The following is a 24,051-nucleotide window of genomic DNA, read 5'->3' on the forward strand; positions in this document are numbered from 1 at the left end:
TTTTTAATTTTCAATTTTTAAATTTGCATATTCAAAAAAAATAATAAACAATATTTTAAAACACTCCCCACCCTTATCCCCTAATAACCCAACATCCCGCTCCTAAAATTTCTACAATATTTTTAAAATTTGCTAAATATTTTCAAACATTTTTTTACATTTTAATTTTAATTGTAATAATTATAAAATTTTGAAAAAAATATTTTAAAACACTCTCCACCCTTATCCCCTAATAACCCAACATCCCGCTCCTAAAAGTTAAAATACATTTTTAAAATTTATTGTAAAATTTTATTTCCTATAAATTTCAATTATTTTTGCAAAATGTACATATTTTTAAAATGTAAAACGAATTATTTTAAAACACTCCCCACCCTTATCCCCTAATAACCCTACATACACAATTTAAACATTAATTACATATCTAATATTTCAAAATCTGAAAAAATCAACAATAGTAACACATTTTTTATATTTATATTAACATTATATAATTTTTTCGATATTTTATACTATCTATATATCACAATAATTAGTTAATTAATTTCCTACCTATTTGCCACATTGAGAACAGGAACTTTGCAACTGCAGCTACTATCACAGGATTAGTATCAGTTCTCAAGATCCTGTAAAAGACAAGGTAATTTCTAATGCCCAGGTTTTTACATAACTGGATGACCCACTTCTTCCGAATTACAGCATATATAGGGCAGAAAAGTATGACATGAAGAGGAGATTCCTCCTCCTTCCTGCATCCCGGGCATGGACGGTGAGGCCCTCCAGTCCACCTGTCTATTAAAGCATGCAGGGGCAGAGTTCCGTATCTAAATCATAAGAATAGCTTCTTGGCTAGAATGGGTTGTGTAACATCTATCTTTGTCTCGAAGCCATAATAGGGCTTAACTTCAAGGAAATTACTAATTAGGCTTGAGTTTTTGGCTTCACCAAGCAGTTTCATAAGGTGATAATCTTTTATTATTTGGGCAAGCGTTTTCCTAGAAATGGCTGTTCTAGAGACCTCGGGATTGGTCCAGAGATTCTCCAGCCCAATCGAGATAAGAGAACACTTCACAAATGAGAGCCAAGGAATCTTATCAGCGCCCAGGGAGCCCATAACCACTTTTAGTTCTTGCTGATAGCTCGCCAACTCCAAGGTGCTCCATAGTCTCCTCCAGTACAGCAGGGGCCTTGAGGATATAACATCAGAGATAGGGCGTATGTTTAAGTCAAGCCTCAACAGCACAAGCAGTAAATTTTTTGGGAGGGAAAAGATCTGCCCAATGAACTTATTTTCTGTACAAGTTAGATCATTTAATGTTGTTTGACCCCAGAGTTCCGCCCCATAAACGGACGAAGACAAAAAATTTCTAGAGGGGCACTTATTATTTTTTTGAACTTTTAAAATACCTCCTACGGCCAGATTTTAATTTTAGATTTGCCTTGGCTTTTTGGAGGGCCCACCCCATTTTATCGTTCAGCGTTAGACCCAGGTACTCAAAAGTATGGACCCTATCCAAGGGCATGCCTTCCATCATAGGGTGGGGGCAATTAATAGTTTTGGCATTAAAGGCGATATACTTTGTCTTATCAATGTTTACCACCAGGCTCCGTTTTTTGCAGAAGATAATAAACTGATTTAACACCCTCTGCATGCACATCGGCGATTTTGAAAGCAAGAGGGTGTTGTCTGCAAACATTAAAGCAGGAAATCTTTGGCAGGCCAACTTAGGGGAGTCAATATCTTTAGTAGCCAGCAGTTCGTCAATAAGCCCATTAAGAAATAGAGAGAAGAGTATGGGGGCAAGTACGCAGCCTTGCCGAACACCCTTCTCTACCGCAAAAGGACCCGTCAATTGTCCATTCTTTCCATGACGAACTCTGGCATATGTCCCTTCGTGGAGGAGTTTGAATTGATAGCATAGATATGGTGGAGGGCCCATTGAAAGCAGTATGTTCCAGAGCTGGTTGCGATCCACCATATCAAATGCGGACTTTAAGTCCACAAAGGTCAGATAGAGGCTACCCCATCCAACACGACGTGTTTCCAAACAAGTACCTGGAGCCTAAAGAGTTGATCAATAGTAGAAATTTTAGCCCTGAAACCAGCTTGAAGCGGTGTCAGGATGCTATTTTCTTCGATCCAGGCCTGCAAACGTTGCAGGAGGAACCGGGCAAACATTTTCTGACTCACATCAATAAGGCTGATAGGCCTATAATTGGACGGTTCAAGCAGAGAACCCTTTTTATATATGGGAATTATCTCCGCACCCGTCCATGTTGATGGTAATGGTGAGTCCTGAAGGATGTCATTAAATAATAATGACAGATAGGGTGCCCATATGGTCGGTTCATCTCTGAACAGATCGCCTGGGATCCGGTCTAACCCTGGCGCTTTGTTCTGTTGAAGGTTTTTTAGTGCCATTGTGACTTCCATTGACGTGCATGGTGGGGTGTCCCATGTCGGGTCAGTGGTCAATGTAATGGACAGGGGTTCACTGTTCTTAGTTGAATAGAGCTCTTTAAAATAGAGAGCCCAAGATTCTTCAGAAATGTTTGTATTAATCAAGGATTTACCCTTCCTATGGACGAGGTTCCAGAAGGTCCTTGATTCTTTTTTGATAAGCGCAGCCCTAATGGCTTGCCATCGATCAATTTCCCATTCTGATTTTGTGCTGTGAATGGTTTTCTTATAAACAGACCAGCATCTATAACGCTTTCCTGATTGCCTAGTTTAAGGGCTTTGAGGAGTGCACTCTTGGCATCCCTGCATCCCCTAGTAAGCCAGGGGTTTGAATCACAACGCTTTTTCGGTTTAATGCTGGCTGCTTTACAGAAGGAGTCTGCCAGGGTTTCGACCAAATCCCTGTGGATTCCGCCCATGTCACCTCCCATATCGTTATGTATAGAATTGCCAAGGCTAAGACTTACCCTTTCAAATAAGGGAAGTATGCTCTGGTACAGAGAGGTCATGTTTTCACTTGACTGCTTGATAGTAGTCCAGCGAACTCGCCTCCCACCTTGGACCACTCTTAAATCGTCATTTATAGGTCTCGCATCATCATGAACCTCATCCGCCAACTGAAGATCCATATTGATCGTCAGGGGGTCATGATCACTTTCCGTGCGTCTTGTTATATTAAAGTCTAGAATTTTGTGCCACAATTCCAGACTGATCAAGAAATAATCAATCACGGAGCTGTGGCCCATTCCCCTGTAAGTCGGTTGCCCTGGGGAGTCCCTGCAAAAACGCCCATTACAAGCTCTCAATGAGAATGTGTAGGTAAAGGGGAAGTAAGTTGGAGGACCAAAAGAGTACAACCTTTGGCACAGTACATACTCTGCGGGGGGGACTGACCATATTTCATCTTCCTTCCTATGAAATTTGAGGGGCGCCACTAAGCGGTTCAAAGTGGCAATTAAAGTCACTTCCGATCAACAGAATGGTGCCTCCCACTAAAAGTTCCAATAAAGTGGTTAAAGCCTCAAGGGCCTGAGAGGTTCCACCATGTCGTACAGGTCATGAATAGATGTTAATTAAAGCGAGTTTAGGAAGTTTCTTATGGGTCATGAGGATGCAAGTTAGATCGGGACTGTTTGTAAACATCCTTTTTGCCGTAAATCCCAGGTGAATGCCCACCAAATGCACAAGCCACCTGATGGTCTTCCTTTCAAGCCCTTAGTAGCGTGTTCCGCATAAGTGATCTATCCCATAGACTTATGTAGAATGTACTTCGAAGCTACCTCAGGAGATCGAGAGTTGGCATCCCCTGTGTGTTATGTCCTTGAGTCAGGAGATCTCTGCAGTGATGAGTAAGTGACTGGATACGCTGACCCTGATTACCTCTACCATTGTCCTTAATTTTTGTCCTTGAACTATGACCCAAACATTTTTTTTATGTCAATTTTTTTTAATGTATGATATTGCAACGTGTGCTGGGATATGAAATGCTGTGTTGACATATGTACCATGTACTTAATGTATGCTATACGTGCCTCCATGTTGGCATTCCATGTCTTTGTTCTGTTTTCTGTTGAAAATGTAATGAAAACAAATACAAAAAAAAATTGTATTCCAGACTGTCAACTTTTCTATGCACCGCCTCCACAAAACCCTTTGTTGTTATATTTCTAAACCTAGTTCTAGTAACCATAACATGTGCAATAGCATAAGAAGTGACTGAAAGTTCACTTTCATACAGAAGTGTAAAAATGTAAGGAATATCTTGACAAAAGCATTCATCTTTTGCATAAAATCTTGTTGTTCTGTACTCTGATGCTGAAATTTGTACAGGACGATCATCATATCGGGCACCTTTCCTAGTGGCGAATAAAAGTCGAAAACATCTGGTCTCTAAAGATTTTTTTCCCAGATACTAATTGGTTCTCTTCTAGCATCCTTTATCAGATAAAAGCTCTAAAGCATCACTCGTCATTTCTTGTGAGTATAGCGTGTGTATACTATAATGTTGATATATTTATTCTGCTTCCTCATAATTAATAGGTTGAAGTTGTTCATTTCCATTGTCTTTCTCAAACAACAAGTAGTAAAAGAGACAACGTTAGTAATGTCCAAATCTTTACAGTAATTTTGTTTTCCTGAAAGCAATGTATTGTTTTCTGAACTTTGTCTATGTTTATTCATTGCTGCCAATTTTTATTTTGATAGGTACTCCATTGACTAAAATCACTAAAGCTTCCTCTATTCTGAGCTGTATTTTTTTTTTTTTAAACCTTTATTATATCGTTCAGCAAAAATTACAGTAGTAGACCTACAACCACAGGGGCCGGACACTCCATTTAGGCGATACGTATCAGAAGTTCCAATAACACAGCTCTTCAGCCGGCAACCCTGAGGTCCGGCAGCGGTACAGGATATACGGTGCATTGAACACAGTGCAGATCGCATGATATTCAGAAGGTTTCGTTTTACATTTAACCCCCTCCCTCCCCCCAAAGACAAGATAAAGAAGAAGATACAGGATATCCGGAGCCACACATTCGAAGGTATAATAAAGGCGGGTAGGTGTAAGAAGGTAGTCGCGGACCAACTTAAAAGGAACAGTAAAGACGCAAGCGCTAGCAAGCTCAAGGAGGGTAAAGAACAGAACAACCGATCTCTCATCGTAGCCGCCCACCCTCAGGCCCCGCCAACTCGTATACTTCAGGATGAAACAGAAAGTACTGCTACCGGACTCTGCAAGAAGAAGAAATGGGGCCATAGAACAAAACAAAGGCAAAATAACAAACCCCCCCTCACCCTCCACCCTGCACCCCTGCAATGGCTACGGCCTACCCCACTAGCAGCGTGCCTGTCGCCCAGAAGAATACCCTAAAAAGATAGAGAAAGAAATAAAAAGGGGCCATAGGACAAAACAAAGGCAAAATAACAAACACTCCCACCCTGCACCCCTGCAATGGCTACGGCCTAACCCACTAGCAGTGTGCCTGTCGCCCAGAAACATCCCTAAAATAGAAGAGAAGCGGAGGAGGAGAGATAAAAACACACTCCCGGACTCCCTTACCCCCCACCAGATGCGACCACCCCGAAACACGGTCAAAATAGAATGAAGCAAAATACAAAATCAATCCGGGGAAGTATGATACACACCACCAACTTCCGTACATTACAGGTCACAATCCCAGCAGCAAATTAAAATATTATGCCAAACCCAAAAAAACACAAGTTAACCCTGGATGGTACGATTCTTCACTAGAGCACTTATAACCCAGACCACAACAACAGTGAAAGAAGCAGAGCGTTCATAAAAGTTCAAGTCAGTATGAGCGAATCGAAGAAAGGATAAAAGTTCACGGTATCCACAGAGCAAGTGAGGAAAAGCGTGGAAGGATAATGAAACTCTCCGATAGCCACCGGTGATCTTGTTGAGGCACTCAAGGTTGTCCATGTCGATGTTTAGCGGGATATGGCTCAAGCAGGGGAAGCTAACAATGTTCACGGGCGCGCGATCTATCCTGTAGGGATCAGCAGCACACACGGCACCGGCTTCCGCACAGGGACCTCGAAGTTGAGCATACAATGTTCCATGGGTAGTACAACTGGCTGATAAAATGCCAAAAAGTCACCGTCCAGTCTCCGGCAGATATTGTCCACTGTTGCAGACAGGGCCTGGTATTTGACGACGATCTGCGAGTGGAGCGCCCCAATGGCCGCCATTACGGCATGCAGCGATGGTGTGCCTTCTGTCCCCTCCATCTCCTCTCGCGAAGCAACAGAGCAGGATATGAACCCCGGAGGTTGACTACTCCGGGGTAGCAGGCACAACCGGAGCAGACAACAACAATGGGCGCCCTCACCTCACGATTTCTACACCTTCGCCGCTAGTCAGGGCTCTGGTCCGTCACCCCCGGGAGGCTTACGGTGTCTCCGGGCGTCGGATGCACGACCGCAGCAACCGAAGAGTCACGCTGCAGCATCTGCGGTGTAGACAGGATACTAAATCGCCGTTGGAAACAAGTAAAGTGTTTCTCCGTTCGGGAGACCGGACAAAGCCCAAAGTCCACAGCCGATGTTGTTCAACTCCAGCCCGGATGGGTTGGAAATTGAGGCCCCGGCTTCCACGCTGAGTTAGGCCGAGAATGAAACACGGCGTATCTTCGTCACCCGATGAGTTAAAAAGTTCGGGATTGCACCTTCAGAGTCAGTCACTCCTCGTGTACACGGGAGTCAGGTGTAAAAGCAGGATAAATTGCAGGATATACAAGCTGCTGGCGGAGGTCGGCGGAGCCGGGAGCTTATGCAGCCATCTTGCTTTCTAGCGTAGCTCCTCCTCCTATTCTGCGCTGTATTGCATGAGTGTTGATGTGTTTAGTAAAATCCAATGAAAGGAAAACAACTTTTCCTTTGAGTGCACATACTAAATCGTGTGCTTGAAATGTGCCATATTTTGCAGTCTAAGAATGATTTGTACAGGATGGACAGTTTGAATTAAATGCTTTCATCTAAATTGAGTTGCATTAGTTTCGATGAAACTGGATAAATGTCCAAATTGTTGTGAATTTCACATGAAGGCACGAAGTTATGGCACGTTTTAGAAGACAGTAAAAGCACAATACCTGATATTTGTCAACATTGAATTTTTCCTCCATAAATAGAAAGAGGGTTATATTTCTCTGTACCATTTTGTCTTAATTTTCATTTTTTTCAAAGTGATGAATCAACTGGCCTCCCAAAATGTGTTCTCCAGCAACAAAGACAAATTTGATTAGGCCTAAGTCCATTAGAGGATTTTCTGCTTTATTCTGAGTGAACAGAACTTCTTGACAAATATTGGTCTCAGAAAGTGCATCCACGTATTTAGATTGTATGTAGTTCATAATACTGTTAACCCATGCTGGAGTAGAGTGTAATACAGCAGAATTTAGTTGTTCCAACTGTAATGATGGTGTTTTTACAAAGTATTTTTTCTGTGCAAGTTTTCTTATTATTAAATTATGTGTGGGGAGTATCTTGATATGATAGCTTACTGCAGGACCAAATTTGTTTAGGTCACTTAACACAGTACTTAGCCTGCAAGGGGGGCTATTTTACCTATTTTAAAACGTTTTAAAACCAGTCCACACCGACAGCTACGTATGGTGCTGAGATTTGGGGCATTGCCAAATGTTATAATATTCAGCTTGAGGAGAATAGGTTTTGTTCGCAACCTTCTGGGCACCCCAATCTCTTCTTCTCAATTTGTGTGCCATAGTGAACTTAAGCTACACTCTATCGAAGATTTTATTAGAGCACGCCCTGCCCTAATTTGGTTAAGCATATGGAAAAACAAGGCAGCGTCCCTCACCAGGGATATTATAGTTGACAAAGGCATGGAAATCCTGTGGTTAGTGGAGGTAAAATCCAGTTTAAGCAGGATTAGTTATGGAAATGTTTTTGATAATCCTGATGATCTAGATACTGTAAAGAAGTTGCAGGCGGCCCTGTATGGGTGCAATAACAAGGAAAGACTGGCCCCACAATCCAGCAAATCTAGCATAGCTGTGTACTTGAATATTGAGAACAATCAACATTTACCCAGCTATCTCACTAAACCAATGGGAAGATGGGAGCGTGGTCTCCTGTTATGCCTAAGAGCTGGCACTGTCAAGTATCTACTATGCTTCCGTCTGGGCTTTCAAGCACATCTTGATTGTATTCCTTGTCCATGTAATGGGCACTCGGGCCAAACCTTATTACGTTTTTTATTCATTTGTAAGTTCTATGAACAATATACTAAATTATTCCCGCTCCCTTTTGAAAAAAAAAGATCTTATGTTGATTTTAGCGATGCCTACAAAACTCTCCTCGTACTGGGCGAGGCTGAGCTAATAACCTGTGTGGGCACATTTCTGAAAATTGCAGTTAGAGCCCGCATCTCAATGAACTTTGTATATTCTGCACTTTATAGTTTGTACTGTATTGAAGAATCATGTGCTTGCTTTCAACAATTATATGATTAAGCATGTATTTATTTATTGCATTAGCTTGCCTCTTTTATGGATATATTTTTTTCCAAATAAAGATAGTTCGATTGAATTAAATTGAATTAAATTGATAGAATTTCGTATCACACATATCACTTTTTAGACAAGCTAATGAATGTCATTTTAGGTTAGCAATTGTCCAAAAAAGGCACACATCTATTATTTACAGTAGTTTAATTTTGCAATCTAAGGATACGTTTGTAAATATATTCAAAAATGTCCTTAGCTTCTGAATGGATGCAGTTTGGATATTGTAAATAGAAGGCCAATTCCATTCATACATGGGTTTTACGTTTTTTGTTCATGTAAAATATCATTAGGCAAGAATTATTTTTACATTTTATTTTCTGTGCCTACAATATTCCCATGTTTTCCCAATATTCTGTGCCTACAGTAGTCCCATGACCCACTTCATCTGTGACTGAAAGGACACAATTATTCTGTTGATGGTAACTCTCATCATGAAAGTATGGTTCAGTGCTTGAGATATGTCTCCAAGTGCCTTGGAAAATGTTGCAGAAGTTGAGTCTGGTATTTGTTTTGCGTAATTTATTTATTTTATAGGTTTGAATTAAACAGTCCAGGGTTTTCATGCAATTGATTATTAAAAAAAACAGTTTTCTTTCACAACAAATGCTTTGTCTGCAATATAGTAAACATATACATTGTGTATCAGTTGTTTGTTTTTTCTTATAAATGGAAGTGTTTGAAAGAGATTTTTCAGTAAATCCCTTTATTATGTTTGGAAAGAATATTCAATGATGCAACATCCACGTTTCCTCTAGAAATATGTTGATGAAAGAGATGAGATATCATATTACATCCAAAGTATGTCTAATGTTTTGTACAATAAGTAGAGCTATATTGCTTTGCAATAATCACCAGAGTGGCAGAGGTTGCCCTGGTATTTGGTAACATTGGGTTAGTTTTCCTAGCCGAGTTATTGTGACAAACTAATGAGATGTAGCTTAAGTTCTTCATTGTGCATGTCATTTCTTTTTTTAGTGGTGTTCATAGTCATGTGAAGCCAACTATCTATTTAGTAGTTGTCAGTTGTTGTTATAGCCCAGTTTGTGTGAAGAGTAAATAATATCATGGCTTATTGTTTATTGTGTTTGTTCTATCTTTGTGGATTGGTTTTCATCATGTGACCAGAAATGGATGTTTGATATGCCTTTGTAGTGCATATTTTATTTTATAGCAGCAGACTAGTTTATTTAGTGACATCATTTTCAAATTTGGTAGTATGGTCCTACATTTGTAGCCCAAAATGTTTCATCCAGTCATTATTATCCTTTCATATTATTTTCAATGTTAAGTAATTTCTAAGTAGTCAATATTGTAACCCTGTCTATCTTAATTTCTCTTCCTTGTTCTGTGTAGTGCAGAAGCAAGATAGTTCGTGTTTGAATCATCACCATTTTATAATTTGGGCTAGAGTGTATGCGAAGAAAGCTTATTTGGAAGATAATTTAGGTTTGAAAGGAATGGAGTTTGTGAATGAAGTTTTAGATAGCATAAGTTACTCCCTCTACTTTCCCATGTTAGTGGACGTGAGCATCCTCACTTTATTATAATCTACTGAGGTGGTATTGATATTGACCACTTATCAGCAGTTATGACTAGAAATAGACATAAAGGAGACATTTTTTGAGTTAATGTCTTTGTTTCCAAGCACACATTTTGTCTTCTCCAACATTTGTCGGAGACAAAAGTGGAAGTGATCTTTTTAAAAACTTTTTTTTTAACTCACAGGCATGTAAACAAGACAGTGTCAGCATTCCTTCAGGATAATGGAATGTTCTCTATTTTTCATTTAAATATCATATATTCAAAAGGAGCCCTATATCATTCAGATGGCCTCCATTTTTCCACCTATAGAAAACATATTCATTTCAAATCTTTAGTGCTGGTTTATTCAACATATCTATTTTCAATTTAGGAAACAACCAAAGACCCTTTTACGAGCCAACCTACATTATGTTTAATGAACTATATAATTTTGAATTGTATATTTTTTAATTTCAAATGTCCCACAGTTCTTTCTAAATATCATTCTGCATAACATTGTTTTTATAGGTGTAAGCCTATAAAGTAATTTATCCTAACACTACACACTTTGCTACAGTGCCCTATTTGTTGCTCTACTTACAGTACAAGAAACCTGTCATATCTCCTGTGTACATACAGAACACAGTCAAACTGTGCTACAATCAAGATGGCTGCCATTTTTTCTATTTTGGAAGAGCTGCCTTTGACCAATCATATTGTGTTTAGTCACCACCATGTACCACGGTACTACCTCGGTACCACTGTGGCATACTGTGACAACATATATCACTAAGTTTTTCTGACTTATAATTTAATTACTACTGAACCACTTCACATCAAGCACCAAAAAGAATCATAGACACACCCTATTCAATGTCCATACCAAATTTCATTAAAATACGCTCAGCCATCTTTGCACTATGCGTGAGCACAAAGTCTATCGAAAATGCATTGGTACCCAAAGCTGTTTTGGAACCCCCCTTTCCCTCCACCTGATCAATAATGCAAAATGTTGCATCCTCGGTCTATGTGGAACAGGGAATACGTATGCAAAGTTTCATCACAATTCATCAAACAAGAGCAAAGTTATTAGCGATCAAAAATCTGAGGAATTTCTAGCTTTGGCAATTCTAACAATAACTACAGAGTAATATAAATAAATATATATATAATATATATATATATATATATATATATATATATATATATATATATATATATATATATATATATATATATATATATATATATTATTATATATATATATATATATATATATATATATATATATATATATATATATATATATATATATATATATATATATATATATATATTTTCCAAAGCAAAATGAAATAATACACCGCACTCCTCTAGGTTTTGATTAAGCACTTTAATCCATCAAGGAAAAGACTTCCTCACCTACGCGTTTCAAACAGATTACTGTTCTTGCTCACGGTAGTTACAAGTCCATTTTTTCTTTTTACTATTTATACCCTCCTGCCCATATGGCAATTAGGATGCATTATGGGAGGGGTAGTTTATGGTGAAAACAAACCATGTCAGGTCACTTTTGCAAGTTATCACAGTCAGTTTAATTGACTTGGGATGATGTCTGATGGCTAAGTGCCTATGGTTTTAATGAAATAAAACCATTTTTATAGCGGGTTGAGTTGTTATCTCATTCGCTGCATAAATGTACAGTTATTGTACATTATGGGTGATAGCTGAGTGCTAATCGTGAAAGTCTATGACTTGTAACTTGTTCCAGGACTCTGACATTATTTAAAATAAACGCTGTTAATAACAAACAAAAAAGTTTTTCATACTTTTACATATGTATTCAGTTTAACCCTATATATTTTAGACTTCTAAGCATTGTGTACTCAAAGGAATCAAAACGTTTAGTTCAAGTTTCAAGTTTACATTTCAGATAAATGTTATATTTGTGATTCAAACACTACTTTGTGAGAGAAATCTTTTGTGAGAAAAATATATATCATCTTTTAAACGGAGATTTTCATACATCTAGTCATGTGATTGCATTGGACTCTTGGATAAATCATAAATGTACATAAAGTTCTTCGTCCCCGTTCAGTCCTTGCGGGGTCTTAGTTTTGAATTTTATTATTAATTTTGACTCCAAACGTCTGAGTTTCTGTAGGCGATTTCCCCCTCTCTCACTGTCCGGTATCATTGCCAGTCCTGAATATCTTACATTTAGCCAGGTTTTATTCTTGTGAGTTATGAGATGTTTTGCCATAGCATAAGTTTGGTCCTTGTTTTGCATGGCCCTAATATGTTCTAACATCCTTTTCTTAAGGGCACATATGGTCGATCCAATGTATCTCTTGCCACATTCACATTCCAAGAGGTAGACAACATAATGAGATTCACAAGTGATCTTGGTTCGAATTTCAAAGGGTTGGCCTTTAGGATCTGTTATGGATTTGAGATTTCTTCCGATTTTACATGCTTTGCAGGATGAGCATTTGGTGAATCCTTTTTGTCTTTTCTCTAACCATGTTTCCTCTCTTTTGTTTATGAAATGGCTATTGACCAGAATGTCACCAATTGATGGTGTTTTCCTGAAAGAAAGTAAGGGGGCATCTCCTATGGTGTTTCCAATATCAGGATCCTTTTTCCATACACTCCAGTATTTAGTGACCGCTTTTCTTATGTTTGCACTTTCTTTTGAATATGTCAAGATGAGGCGTGGTTTCTCTTCCTTTGTTGTTTCAATACCCTCTTTATTCTTGACTATCAATGTCTCTGTTCTGGTTTTTTCTCGTGCTCTTGTTTCTCCTCTTTTTATTGTTTTCATCTTGTATCCCCTTTGGGAAAACCGATTGACTGTTTCTGCAAATTTGTTTTCCATTTCCGATGGTTCTGAACAGTTCCGTTTCATCCTTAAAAACTCTCCATAGGGTACATTTGATTTCAAGGATGTTGGATGAAAACTGGTCCCATGAAGGATACTGTTAGTGGAGGTTTTTTTGCGGAAAAGGGTCGTATGTATGGTGTTATCTTTGATGTATACTTTTGTATCCAAATAGTTAATCTCCTTTTCTTGGATATCAGAAGTAAATTGTAGGCCCACATTATTCTGGTTCAAGATCCTTATGTATTCCTCCAACTCCTCCCTGGTTCCATTCCACACCAGGAAGAGATCATCAATGAATCTTAGCCAGAGAACTGTCTTGGCAGTATATGGTTCGTTTTCTTCTCTCCAAGCTATGTGTTTCTCCCACCACCCCATGGTGAGATTAGCATAGCTCGGAGAGAAAGAAACTCCCATGGCAGTTCCGCAGTTTTGGGAATATATGCCATTGTTGAACAGGAACACATTGTTCGTTAGGCATATGCGTATCATATCCAACAGCATAGCAGAGTGTTTGAGTTCCCCTATTGGTCTCTGTCTTAAGAAGTAAGCAATTGCATCAAGACCTATCTGGTGATCTATCGATGTGTAAAGTGAGACTACATCAATTGTAGCTAACAGATAAGTTGGTTGCCATTGTGTGTCCATTATTATTCGAAGAAAATCTCCAGTATCCTTGATGAAGGAGTTCAATGTGGGTACTATAGGGGCTAAGAAATGATCCACATATGAGGCAATTTTTTCATACAGTGATCCACAGCTGGAAATTATCGGTCGGGCCGGAGGTTTAAACAGTGTCTTGTGAACTTTCGGCAGAAAGTAAATAGTCGGTGTTATCGGATTTTCTACTGTCAGAAACTTGGCTTCTTCCTGACTTAACAGACCACTTTCTTGCCAGGTTATTATTTGACGATGTATTTCTGTTGTCATTCTCGCTGTTGGGTTCACTTCCAATTTTGTGTAGTTTTTGGTATCTAGCAATTGTCGATTGGCCTCTTCTATGTAGTCAGTTTTGTTTAAGACCACAATATTCCCACCTTTATCAGCTGGTTTTATTTCAATTTTTAAATTGGTTTTTAGAGAGTTCAATGCTTGCCGTTCCTCCCAAGTTAGATTTTCTTTGTTTTTGTTGCTGACATTCTTCAATTTGTCTAATTCGGCAGTGACTAGATCATGGAATGCATCAATTTTGTTGCCTGGATGTAGGATTGGGCAGAATTTTGACGGGTTTCTGAAAGATGTTTTTGGATGCTTGTTATATTCTATATCCATTTCTTTCAAGATTTGTGTTTCCGTTAAGGAAATATTGTCATCCTCATTTGCCAAATTGTGAGCTACTACGAGTGCCGGTAGATCCGAGATTGTGTATCCTGCCTCATCTCCACTGTTAGTCACATTTAGCTCCTGTGTGCTTTTATTGTTGTTCGATTTGGCAAAAAACTTTTTTAATTTCAGTTTCCTTATATATTTGTATATATCAATTTTCGTTTCTACTTCATCCTGATGTTTTTCTGGGCTGAATGTTAATCCTTTATTCAGTACCTTTCTTTCATTGATGGTGAGGGTGTAGTCTGATAAGTTTATTATTAGGTCTGGATTCATGTTGTTTTTCCTTGTGTTATCCATTATCACTTCTTTGATAAGGTGCGATTGCGCAATGGATATCTTGGGGCGTTTTGCTCTTCTGGTTTTGCGTTTATGTTTGAGCTCGATGGTTGGCCCCTTCCTCGCCCTCTTTGTCTCCCTCTTCCACGTCCTCTCCCTGCTGGTTTTGGGGTTTGTTGGTCGTTGTATAGCATTTCCATCTCCTCTAAAAAAGAGAGCTGTTTTTGGTTGGTTGTTCTTTCTCTTTCTCTTTGTTCCCCTTCACTGGCGTCAGATTCAGTTTCACTTGCTAATACACAACAACAGTCCTAGTTCTCATGGAAATATTCATTTGTTGCATTGTAAACATCTGTGGTCAACATTCGTAATCCAAGGGATCTCTCTATTCTTAAGAGAATCCTAAGATGATTCAATCTATTGCCTCTTTAAAACAACAACCTCTCTGATTGAAACAAACAGGACAGCACAAACAAAAAATGTGTGAAAAGCGAGATGGCACCTCACGGGCGCACCACCAATGGGGCCCCTGGTTGGTACTCACCAGGATGGCCCTGTTCTCATCATCGGTGCCATCAAGCTAAAACCAAAAACGTGTCTCGAACCTCAAAAATAAAAAGACAGTGAATGGTGCAGTGGACACAACTTATATGTGACAAAACTGACAACATTTAACATATAAGTCACTGAGCAACTGGGACCATAAACTTTACTTTCATTCCCTTCTCTGTTGCAAAACAGTGAACACACATATACTAAAAAAGAAGAGAGTAAATACTACCTATCGATTCACTCTCTACTTACAGCCGACATGTTTCATTGCCTTGGTTTCTATCAGGCAATTTCTTCAGGGCAATACACTTTAAATGCCACTGCAAGAGACACTGAAGCTTGGGTGCCTGCATGCAGTATTGGCTCTCATACCAGTGATGAAATTATGCTAAAAACGGAATCCAGCTCCCTTAGGTGAGCATGGTCCTTACTCCCCGTTCGAGAAAGTTACGGTAACAGAGTAGCGGTCGGCGTCCTCTCAACCGCTACTCTGTTACCGTAACTTTCTCGAACGGGGAGTAAGGACCATGCTCATTTATTTGACAATTACGGAGTTCTGCATATGCTGGGCTCTCTCCTCACGTATCCAATGTTCGAGCAAATGTCCCTTGCTGGAGGAGGAGCGACCATTCAGCTGGTGCTGGTGCCGAGTCAAGGACAAGACTCGTGAAACTTTCCAAAGCAAAATGAAATAATGAGGAGTGCGGTGTATTATTTCATTTTGCTTTGGAAAGTTTCACGAGGAGGAGAGAGCCCAGCATATGCAGAACTCCGTAATTGTCAAATAAATAACATCTTTGAAACACGAGGTAATCAGGAAGGGAAAGCCGGCGGAAAGGAGCACAGACGATCTGGAGCGGAGACGCCCTTTCCTAAAAGACCGTGACTGAACCCGGAATCGAGAGCGTTTTCAACGGAGCAGACAAACATCAGTTTCACCGGCTAAACGGAGCACACACCTACCCCTTGCCAGGTCGAGCGCTGACGCGGAAGTGCCGGAGGGCATTCAGCGGTCCAGGAGACTCCCCGGTAAGTGTAAAAATCAGATGTGCCGTGTGTGTCAGCGTGAATCAACTGAACAGTGCTGCAGCGAGTGTGAACACTGAAGTCCTGACTATTCGGGACTCCAGTGCAAGATACAAAAAGCGCACCACTATCTAGGTAAAGCAATCCGTCAATTTCAGGGCAACCAGCCTTGCAAGTCAATACTGAAAAAAACTTCCCACGTTTTAGTTAACAAGTGCACAACTAAACGCGAGCATAAATAACAAACAAAGTGAATAACACGAACACAATTTACGGTGTTCCCTGGTCAGAACAACCCATTAATCTTCAAGTAACATGGAAAAAAGAGCAGCCAAGCGCTTGGAAAAAGCGGAAAGTTTGTTTTCAGATTCCCAACAACCGGGAAAGAACCAACCCACAGATCCTAAAGCAACAACCTCCAAATCAGCGCAGACAACATTAAAACAACTCTTTCAACAACTAGAGAAATTGCTGCGCAAGGAAATATCTCGTTCTTGGGAAATAATAACATTGGAAAAATATTTGGAATTGGGCCTCGTCCCTAGGGGCCTGCGTATTTTCACTCTCCCAAATCATCCAGACACCAGCCCTGCCATGCTTGAGGAATGGGGACGAAATAACATGGAATGTTCAAAAAGAATGATAATGATAATAATAAAACATGCAAAAATTGGAGTAACGGATCTACACACGAAAATTGAGGAAATAGAACAACTAATAAAGGCCTCACAAGAAGGGGAAGATGAAATGAAAAAATTAAGAACCATAATGGAAAATAATTTAGACAAACACGAGAACGAGATAGAAGAACGCAAACAGCGCAAATTCAGGAGAGACCAATATGACTATGCAAACGGCGCAATCTTCACATTTGCCAAACGATTTGATGTGATCAAACAACAAGGAGCAAACAAATCAAAACCCAAACCAGGGGCAAGTGAAACTGAATCTGACGCCAGTGAAGGGGAACAAAGAGGAAGAGAAAGAACAACCAACCAAAAACAGCTCTCTTTTTTAGAGGAGATGGAAATGCTATACAACGACCAACAAACCCCAAAACCAGCAGGGAGAGGACGTGGAAGAGGGAGACAAAGAGGGCGAGGAAGGGGCCAACCATCGAGCTCAAACATAAACGCAAAACCAGAAGAGCAAAACGCCCCAAGATATCCATTGCGCAATCGCACCTTATCAAAGAAGTGATAATGGATAACACAAGGAAAAACAACATGAATCCAGACCTAATAATAAACTTATCAGACTACACCCTCACCATCAATGAAAGAAAGGTACTGAATAAAGGATTAACATCCAGCCCAGAAAAACATCAGGATGAAGTAGAAACGAAAATTGATATATACAAATATATAAGGAAACTGAAATTAAAAAAGTTTTTTGCCAAATCGAACAACAAAAAAAGCACACAGGAGCTAAATGTGACTAACAGTGGAGATGAGGCAGGATACACAATCTCGGATCTACCGGCACTCGTAGTAGCTCACAATTTGGCAAATGAGGATGACAATATTTCCTTAACTAAAACACAAATCTTGAAAGAAATGGATATAGAATATAACAAGCATCCAAAAACATCTTTCAGAAACCCGTCAAAATTCTGCCCAATCCTACATCCAGGCAACAAAATTGATGCATTCCATGATCTAGTCACTGCCGAATTAGACAAATTGAAGAATGTCAGCAACAAAAACAAAGAAAATCTAACTTGGGAGGAACGGCAAGCATTGAACTCTCTAAAAACCAATTTAAAAATTGAAATAAAACCAGCTGATAAAGGTGGGAATATTGTGGTCTTAAACAAAACTGACTACATAGAAGAGGCCAATCGACAATTGCTAGATACCAAAAACTACACAAAATTGGAAGTGAACCCAACAGCGAGAATGACAACAGAAATACATCGTCAAATAATAACCTGGCAAGAAAGTGGTCTGTTAAGTCAGGAAGAAGCCAAGTTTCTGACAGTAGAAAATCCGATAACACCGACTATTTACTTTCTGCCGAAAGTTCACAAGACACTGTTTAAACCTCCGGCCCGACCGATAATTTCCAGCTGTGGATCACTGTATGAAAAAATTGCCTCATATGTGGATCATTTCTTAGCCCCTATAGTACCCACATTGAACTCCTTCATCAAGGATACTGGAGATTTTCTTCGAATAATAATGGACACACAATGGCAACCAACTTATCTGTTAGCTACAATTGATGTAGTCTCACTTTACACATCAATAGATCACCAGATAGGTCTTGATGCAATTGCTTACTTCTTAAGACAGAGACCAATAGGGGAACTCAAACACTCTGCTATGCTGTTGGATATGATACGCATATGCCTAACGAACAATGTGTTCCTGTTCAACAATGGCATATATTCCCAAAACTGCGGAACTGCCATGGGAGTTTCTTTCTCTCCGAGCTATGCTAATCTCACCATGGGGTGGTGGGAGAAACACATAGCTTGGAGAGAAGAAAACGAACCATATACTGCCAAGACAGTTCTCTGGCTAAGATTCATTGATGATCTCTTCCTGGTGTGGAATGGAACCAGGGAGGAGTTGGAGGAATACATAAGGATCTTGAACCAGAATAATGTGGGCCTACAATTTACTTCTGATATCCAAGAAAAGGAGATTAACTATTTGGATACAAAAGTATACATCAAAGATAACACCATACATACGACCCTTTTCCGCAAAAAAACCTCCACTAACAGTATCCTTCATGGGACCAGTTTTCATCCAACATCCTTGAAATCAAATGTACCCTATGGAGAGTTTTTAAGGATGAAACGGAACTGTTCAGAACCATCGGAAATGGAAAACAAATTTGCAGAAACAGTCAATCGGTTTTCCCAAAGGGGATACAAGATGAAAACAATAAAAAGAGGAGAAACAAGAGCACGAGAAAAAACCAGAACAGAGACATTGATAGTCAAGAATAAAGAGGGTATTGAAACAACAAAGAAAGAGAAACCACGCCTCATCTTGACATATTCAAAAGAAAGTGCAAACATAAGAAAAGCGGTCACTAAATACTGGAGTGTATTGAAAAAGGATCCTGATATTGGAAACACCATAGGAGATGCCCCCTTACTTTCTTTCAGGAAAGCACCATCAATTGGTGACATTCTGGTCAATAGCCATTTCATAAACAAAAGAGAGGAAACATGGTTAGAGAAAAGACAAAAAGGATTCACCAAATGCTCATCCTGCAAAGCATGTAAAATCGGAAGAAATCTCAAATCCATAACAGATCCTAAAGGCCAACCCTTTGAAATTCGAACCAAGATCACTTGTGAATCTCATTATGTTGTCTACCTCTTGGAATGTGAATGTGGCAAGAGATACATTGGATCGACCATATGTGCCCTTAAGAAAAGGATGTTAGAACATATTAGGGCCATGCAAAACAAGGACAAAACTTATGCTATGGCAAAACATCTCATAACTCACAAGAATAAAACCTGGCTAAATGTAAGATATTCAGGACTGGCAATGATACCGGACAGTGAGAGAGGGGGAAATCGCCTACAGAAACTCAGACGTTTGGAGTCAAAATTAATAATAAAATTAAAAACTAAGACCCCGCAAGGACTGAACGGGGACGAAGAACTTTATGTACATTTATGATTTATCCAAGAGTCCAATGCAATCACATGACTAGATGTATGAAAATCTCTGTTTAAAAGATGATATATATTTTTCTCACAAAAGATTTCTCTCACAAAGTAGTGTTTGAATCACAAATATAACATTTATCTGAAATGTAAACTTGAAACTTGAACTAAACGTTTTGATTCCTTTGAGTACACAATGCTTAGAAGTCTAAAATATATAGGGTTAAACTGAATACATATGTAAAAGTATGAAAAACTTTTTTGTTTGTTATTAACAGCGTTTATTTTAAATAATGTCAGAGTCCTGGAACAAGTTACAAGTCATAGACTTTCACGATTAGCACTCAGCTATCACCCATAATGTACAATAACTGTACATTTATGCAGCGAATGAGATAACAACTCAACCCGCTATAAAAATGGTTTTATTTCATTAAAACCATAGGCACTTAGCCATCAGACATCATCCCAAGTCAATTAAACTGACTGTGATAACTTGCAAAAGTGACCTGACATGGTTTGTTTTCACCATAAACTACCCCTCCCATAATGCATCCTAATTGCCATATGGGCAGGAGGGTATAAATAGTAAAAAGAAAAAATGGACTTGTAACTACCGTGAGCAAGAACAGTAATCTGTTTGAAACGCGTAGGTGAGGAAGTCTTTTCCTTGATGGATTAAAGTGCTTAATCAAAACCTAGAGGAGTGCGGTGTATTATTTCATTTTGCTTTGGAAAGTTTCACGAGTCTTGTCCTTGACTCGGCACCAGCACCAGCTGAATGGTCGCTCCTCCTCCAGCAAGGGACATTTGCTCGAACATATATATATATATATATATATATATATATATATATATATATATATATATATATATTCACTGAAAAAACCATAGGTTTCACACCGGTTATAGTTAGGAATTAGCATTTAAAAAACCTATTAAATTCACTGAAAAAACCATAGGTTTCACACCAGTTATAGTTAGCTGGAAATTTTACTGATATAAAACCATTGAAATTCCCATGTTATAGTTAGTCGGACTCACTATAACTTGCGCGTGCAATGCACTGCTGATGACATCACATATTACATCACTCATGACATGGTCAGTGACATCACTCATGACATCACTGATGACACCATCCAGTGAATATGTGTCTTTCTGAAAAATAAATATTAGTGAGTTATGTTTAAATATTTAAATACATATATTAGTGTTTCACTTTGTGTATAAGTGGCTACATGTGTTGATAAGTAGCTACATGCGTATGTATATGGGTTATTTGATATTTTTATTAGTATCAGTATGAGTGTCTATATGGTTTGGTGGGGGTATTACTTAGCACATAGATGCATGAGTGACTGACTCTTTGTTTGTATGTGTTTTGAAGACAGCATATGTACAGGACTGTATGGGTGGATGAGTGTCTATATGTGTTTGTTAGTGAGTGAATGACTGTCTCACTAGTGTCTTTATCAGTAACTACATATGTTTTAATCTAGTATATATGAATATTGATGTATATAAGTGAGTATATGTGAGAGTAAGAGATTGTAAGATTTCCTGTTTAAATAAGTATGTGTTTCTATAAGTGATTGTTTAAGAGAATAAATATGTGTAATTTTCAATAGAAGTAAGGTGGAAGTGTGTGTATAACTCTATATTCAAATAAATGGTTGTTCAATAGTTTATTTGCACGTGTGAATATGTGTGTGAGTAACTTTTGGATGAATGTCGGTTTGTAACAGGATGTATAGGTGTATCTCTTCATATGATGAGTGAGTATATGTATGAGTGACTATATAGAACTGTTGGTGAATGAGTGGATGTGTATATAGATAGTGGAATTACAGAATTGCTTGTTGTAACTGATATAGGTATCTCCATTTTTTAAAAATTTCAGTTTCTATTTTTGAATATGTGTCTGAAGGGTTACTTTACACTGAGAGGAGGTCTGTCACTGTGTCACAAGGATGGTGTCATCAGTGATGTCATGAGTGATGTCACTGACCATGTCATGAGTGATGTAATATGTGATGTCATCAGCAGTGCATTGCACGCGCAAGTTATAGTGAGTCCGACTAACTATAACGTGGGAATTTCAATGGTTTTATATCAGTAAAATTTCCAGCTAACTATAACTGGTGTGAAACCTATGGTTTTTTCAGTGAATTTAATAGGTTTTTTAAATGCTAATTCCTAACTATAACCGGTGTGAAACCTATGGTTTTTTCAGTGAATATATATATATATTCACTGAAAAAACCATAGGTTTCACACCAGTTATAGTTAGCTGGAAATTTTACTGATATAAAACCATTGAAATTCCCACGTTATAGTTAGTCGGACTCACTATAACTTGCGCGTGCAATGCACTGCTGATGACATCACATATTACATCACTCATGACATGGTCAGTGACATCACTCATGACACCATCCTTGTGACATAGTGACAGACCTCCTTTCACTATAATGTAACCCTTGAGACACATATTCAAAAATAGAAACTGAAATTTTTAATAAAATGGAGATACCTATATCAGTTACAACAAGCAATTCAGTAATTCCACTATCTATATACACATCCACTCATTCACCAACAGTTCTATATAGTCACTCATACATATACTCACTCATCATATGAAGTGATACACCTATACATCCTGTTACACACCGACATTCATCCAAAAGTTACTCACACACATATTCACACGTGCAAATAAACTATTGGACATCCATTTATTTGAATATAGAGTTATACACACACTTCCACCTTACTTCTATTTAAAATTACACATATTTATTCTCTTAAACAATCACTTATAGAAACACATACTTATTTAAACAGGAACTCTTACAATCTCTTACTCTCACATATACTCACTTATATACATCAATATTCATATATACTAGATTAAAACATATGTAGTTACTGATAAAGACACTAGTGAGACAGTCATTCACTCACTAACAAACACATATAGACACTCATCCACCCATACAGTCCTGTACATATGTTGTCTTCAAAACACATACAAACAAAGAGTCAGTCACTCATGCATCTATGTGCTAAGTAATACCCCCACCAAACCATATAGACACTCATACTGATACTAATAAAAATATCTAATAACCCATATACATACACATGAGTGGATGTGTATTAGATGGTGATATTACTGAATTGGTTGTTGTAACTGGTATGGGTATATCCACTTTTTTGAAAATATTAGTTTCTATTTTTGAATATGTGTTTCATGGGTTACATTACACTGAAAGGAGGTCTGTCACTGTGTCACAAGGATGGTGTCATCAGTGATGTCATGAGTGATGTCACTGACCATGTCATGAGTGATGTAATATGTGATGTCATCAGCAGTGCATTGCACGCGCAAGTTATAGTGAGTCCGACTAACTATAACGTGGGAATTTCAATGGTTTTATATCAGTAAAATTTCCAGCTAACTATAACTGGTGTGAAACCTATGGTTTTTTCAGTGAATTTAATAGGTTTTTTAAATGCTAATTCCTAACTATAACTGGTGTGAAACCTATGGTTTTTTCAGTGAATTTCATAGGTTTTTTAAATGCTAATTCCTAACTATAACTGGTGTGAAACCTATGGTTTTTTCAGTGAATTTCATAGGTTTTTTAAATGCTAATTCCTTTGTATATCGAGTTTCTAACCTTTTTTTTTTTTACAATTTGCTGTTTTTTTTTAAGTATTCATTTTTTCTTATAATTTTTTTCTTTTGCGCTCTGGGTGCGCGCTCCGGGAAGCTTTCAGCTAAGCTCTCCTGTAAGCTTCTCCGAGAGCTCATCTGAAAGCGCACCCAGAGCGCAACTGTCGTTCGTGAAAAAAAAATATGAATGAAAAGTTAATAATAATGCAAAACATTTCGTACCATACAAATAAAATTAGTTTTTTTTAATATGGAAAATGATTATGCATTTCTATAAAAGATTGATGACGTCACTTCGGCGCGCAACGTAAGTGCCCTCGGAAGCGCATACGTGCGCGGCGCATAAACGCACGGAAAAGCGCCTACGATCGCGCCACGTTTGCGCCCCGGAAGCGCCTACGATCGCGCTGCGTAAACGCACCCGGAAGTGCTCCGGAGCGCGCAGCGTAAACGCGTCGGGTCATGTGACCCTCAAATAACACTTTTCATTGGTTGCTAACAGTTTTTTTTTACAATGAATGAAATCCCCACCCATTTCCTTCACTTCTTCTTTCACTTTTGTGACTGAAAGACCTGCCTTTTTTGCTGCTCCATATTCCTGGATTCATCATGGCTGCCAGACCATCCAGCAGTGAAGAT

Source organism: Lissotriton vulgaris, chromosome 4_1 (assembly GCF_964263255.1).
Source record: "Lissotriton vulgaris chromosome 4_1, aLisVul1.2, whole genome shotgun sequence".
Taxonomy (NCBI): Eukaryota; Metazoa; Chordata; class Amphibia; order Caudata; family Salamandridae; genus Lissotriton; species Lissotriton vulgaris.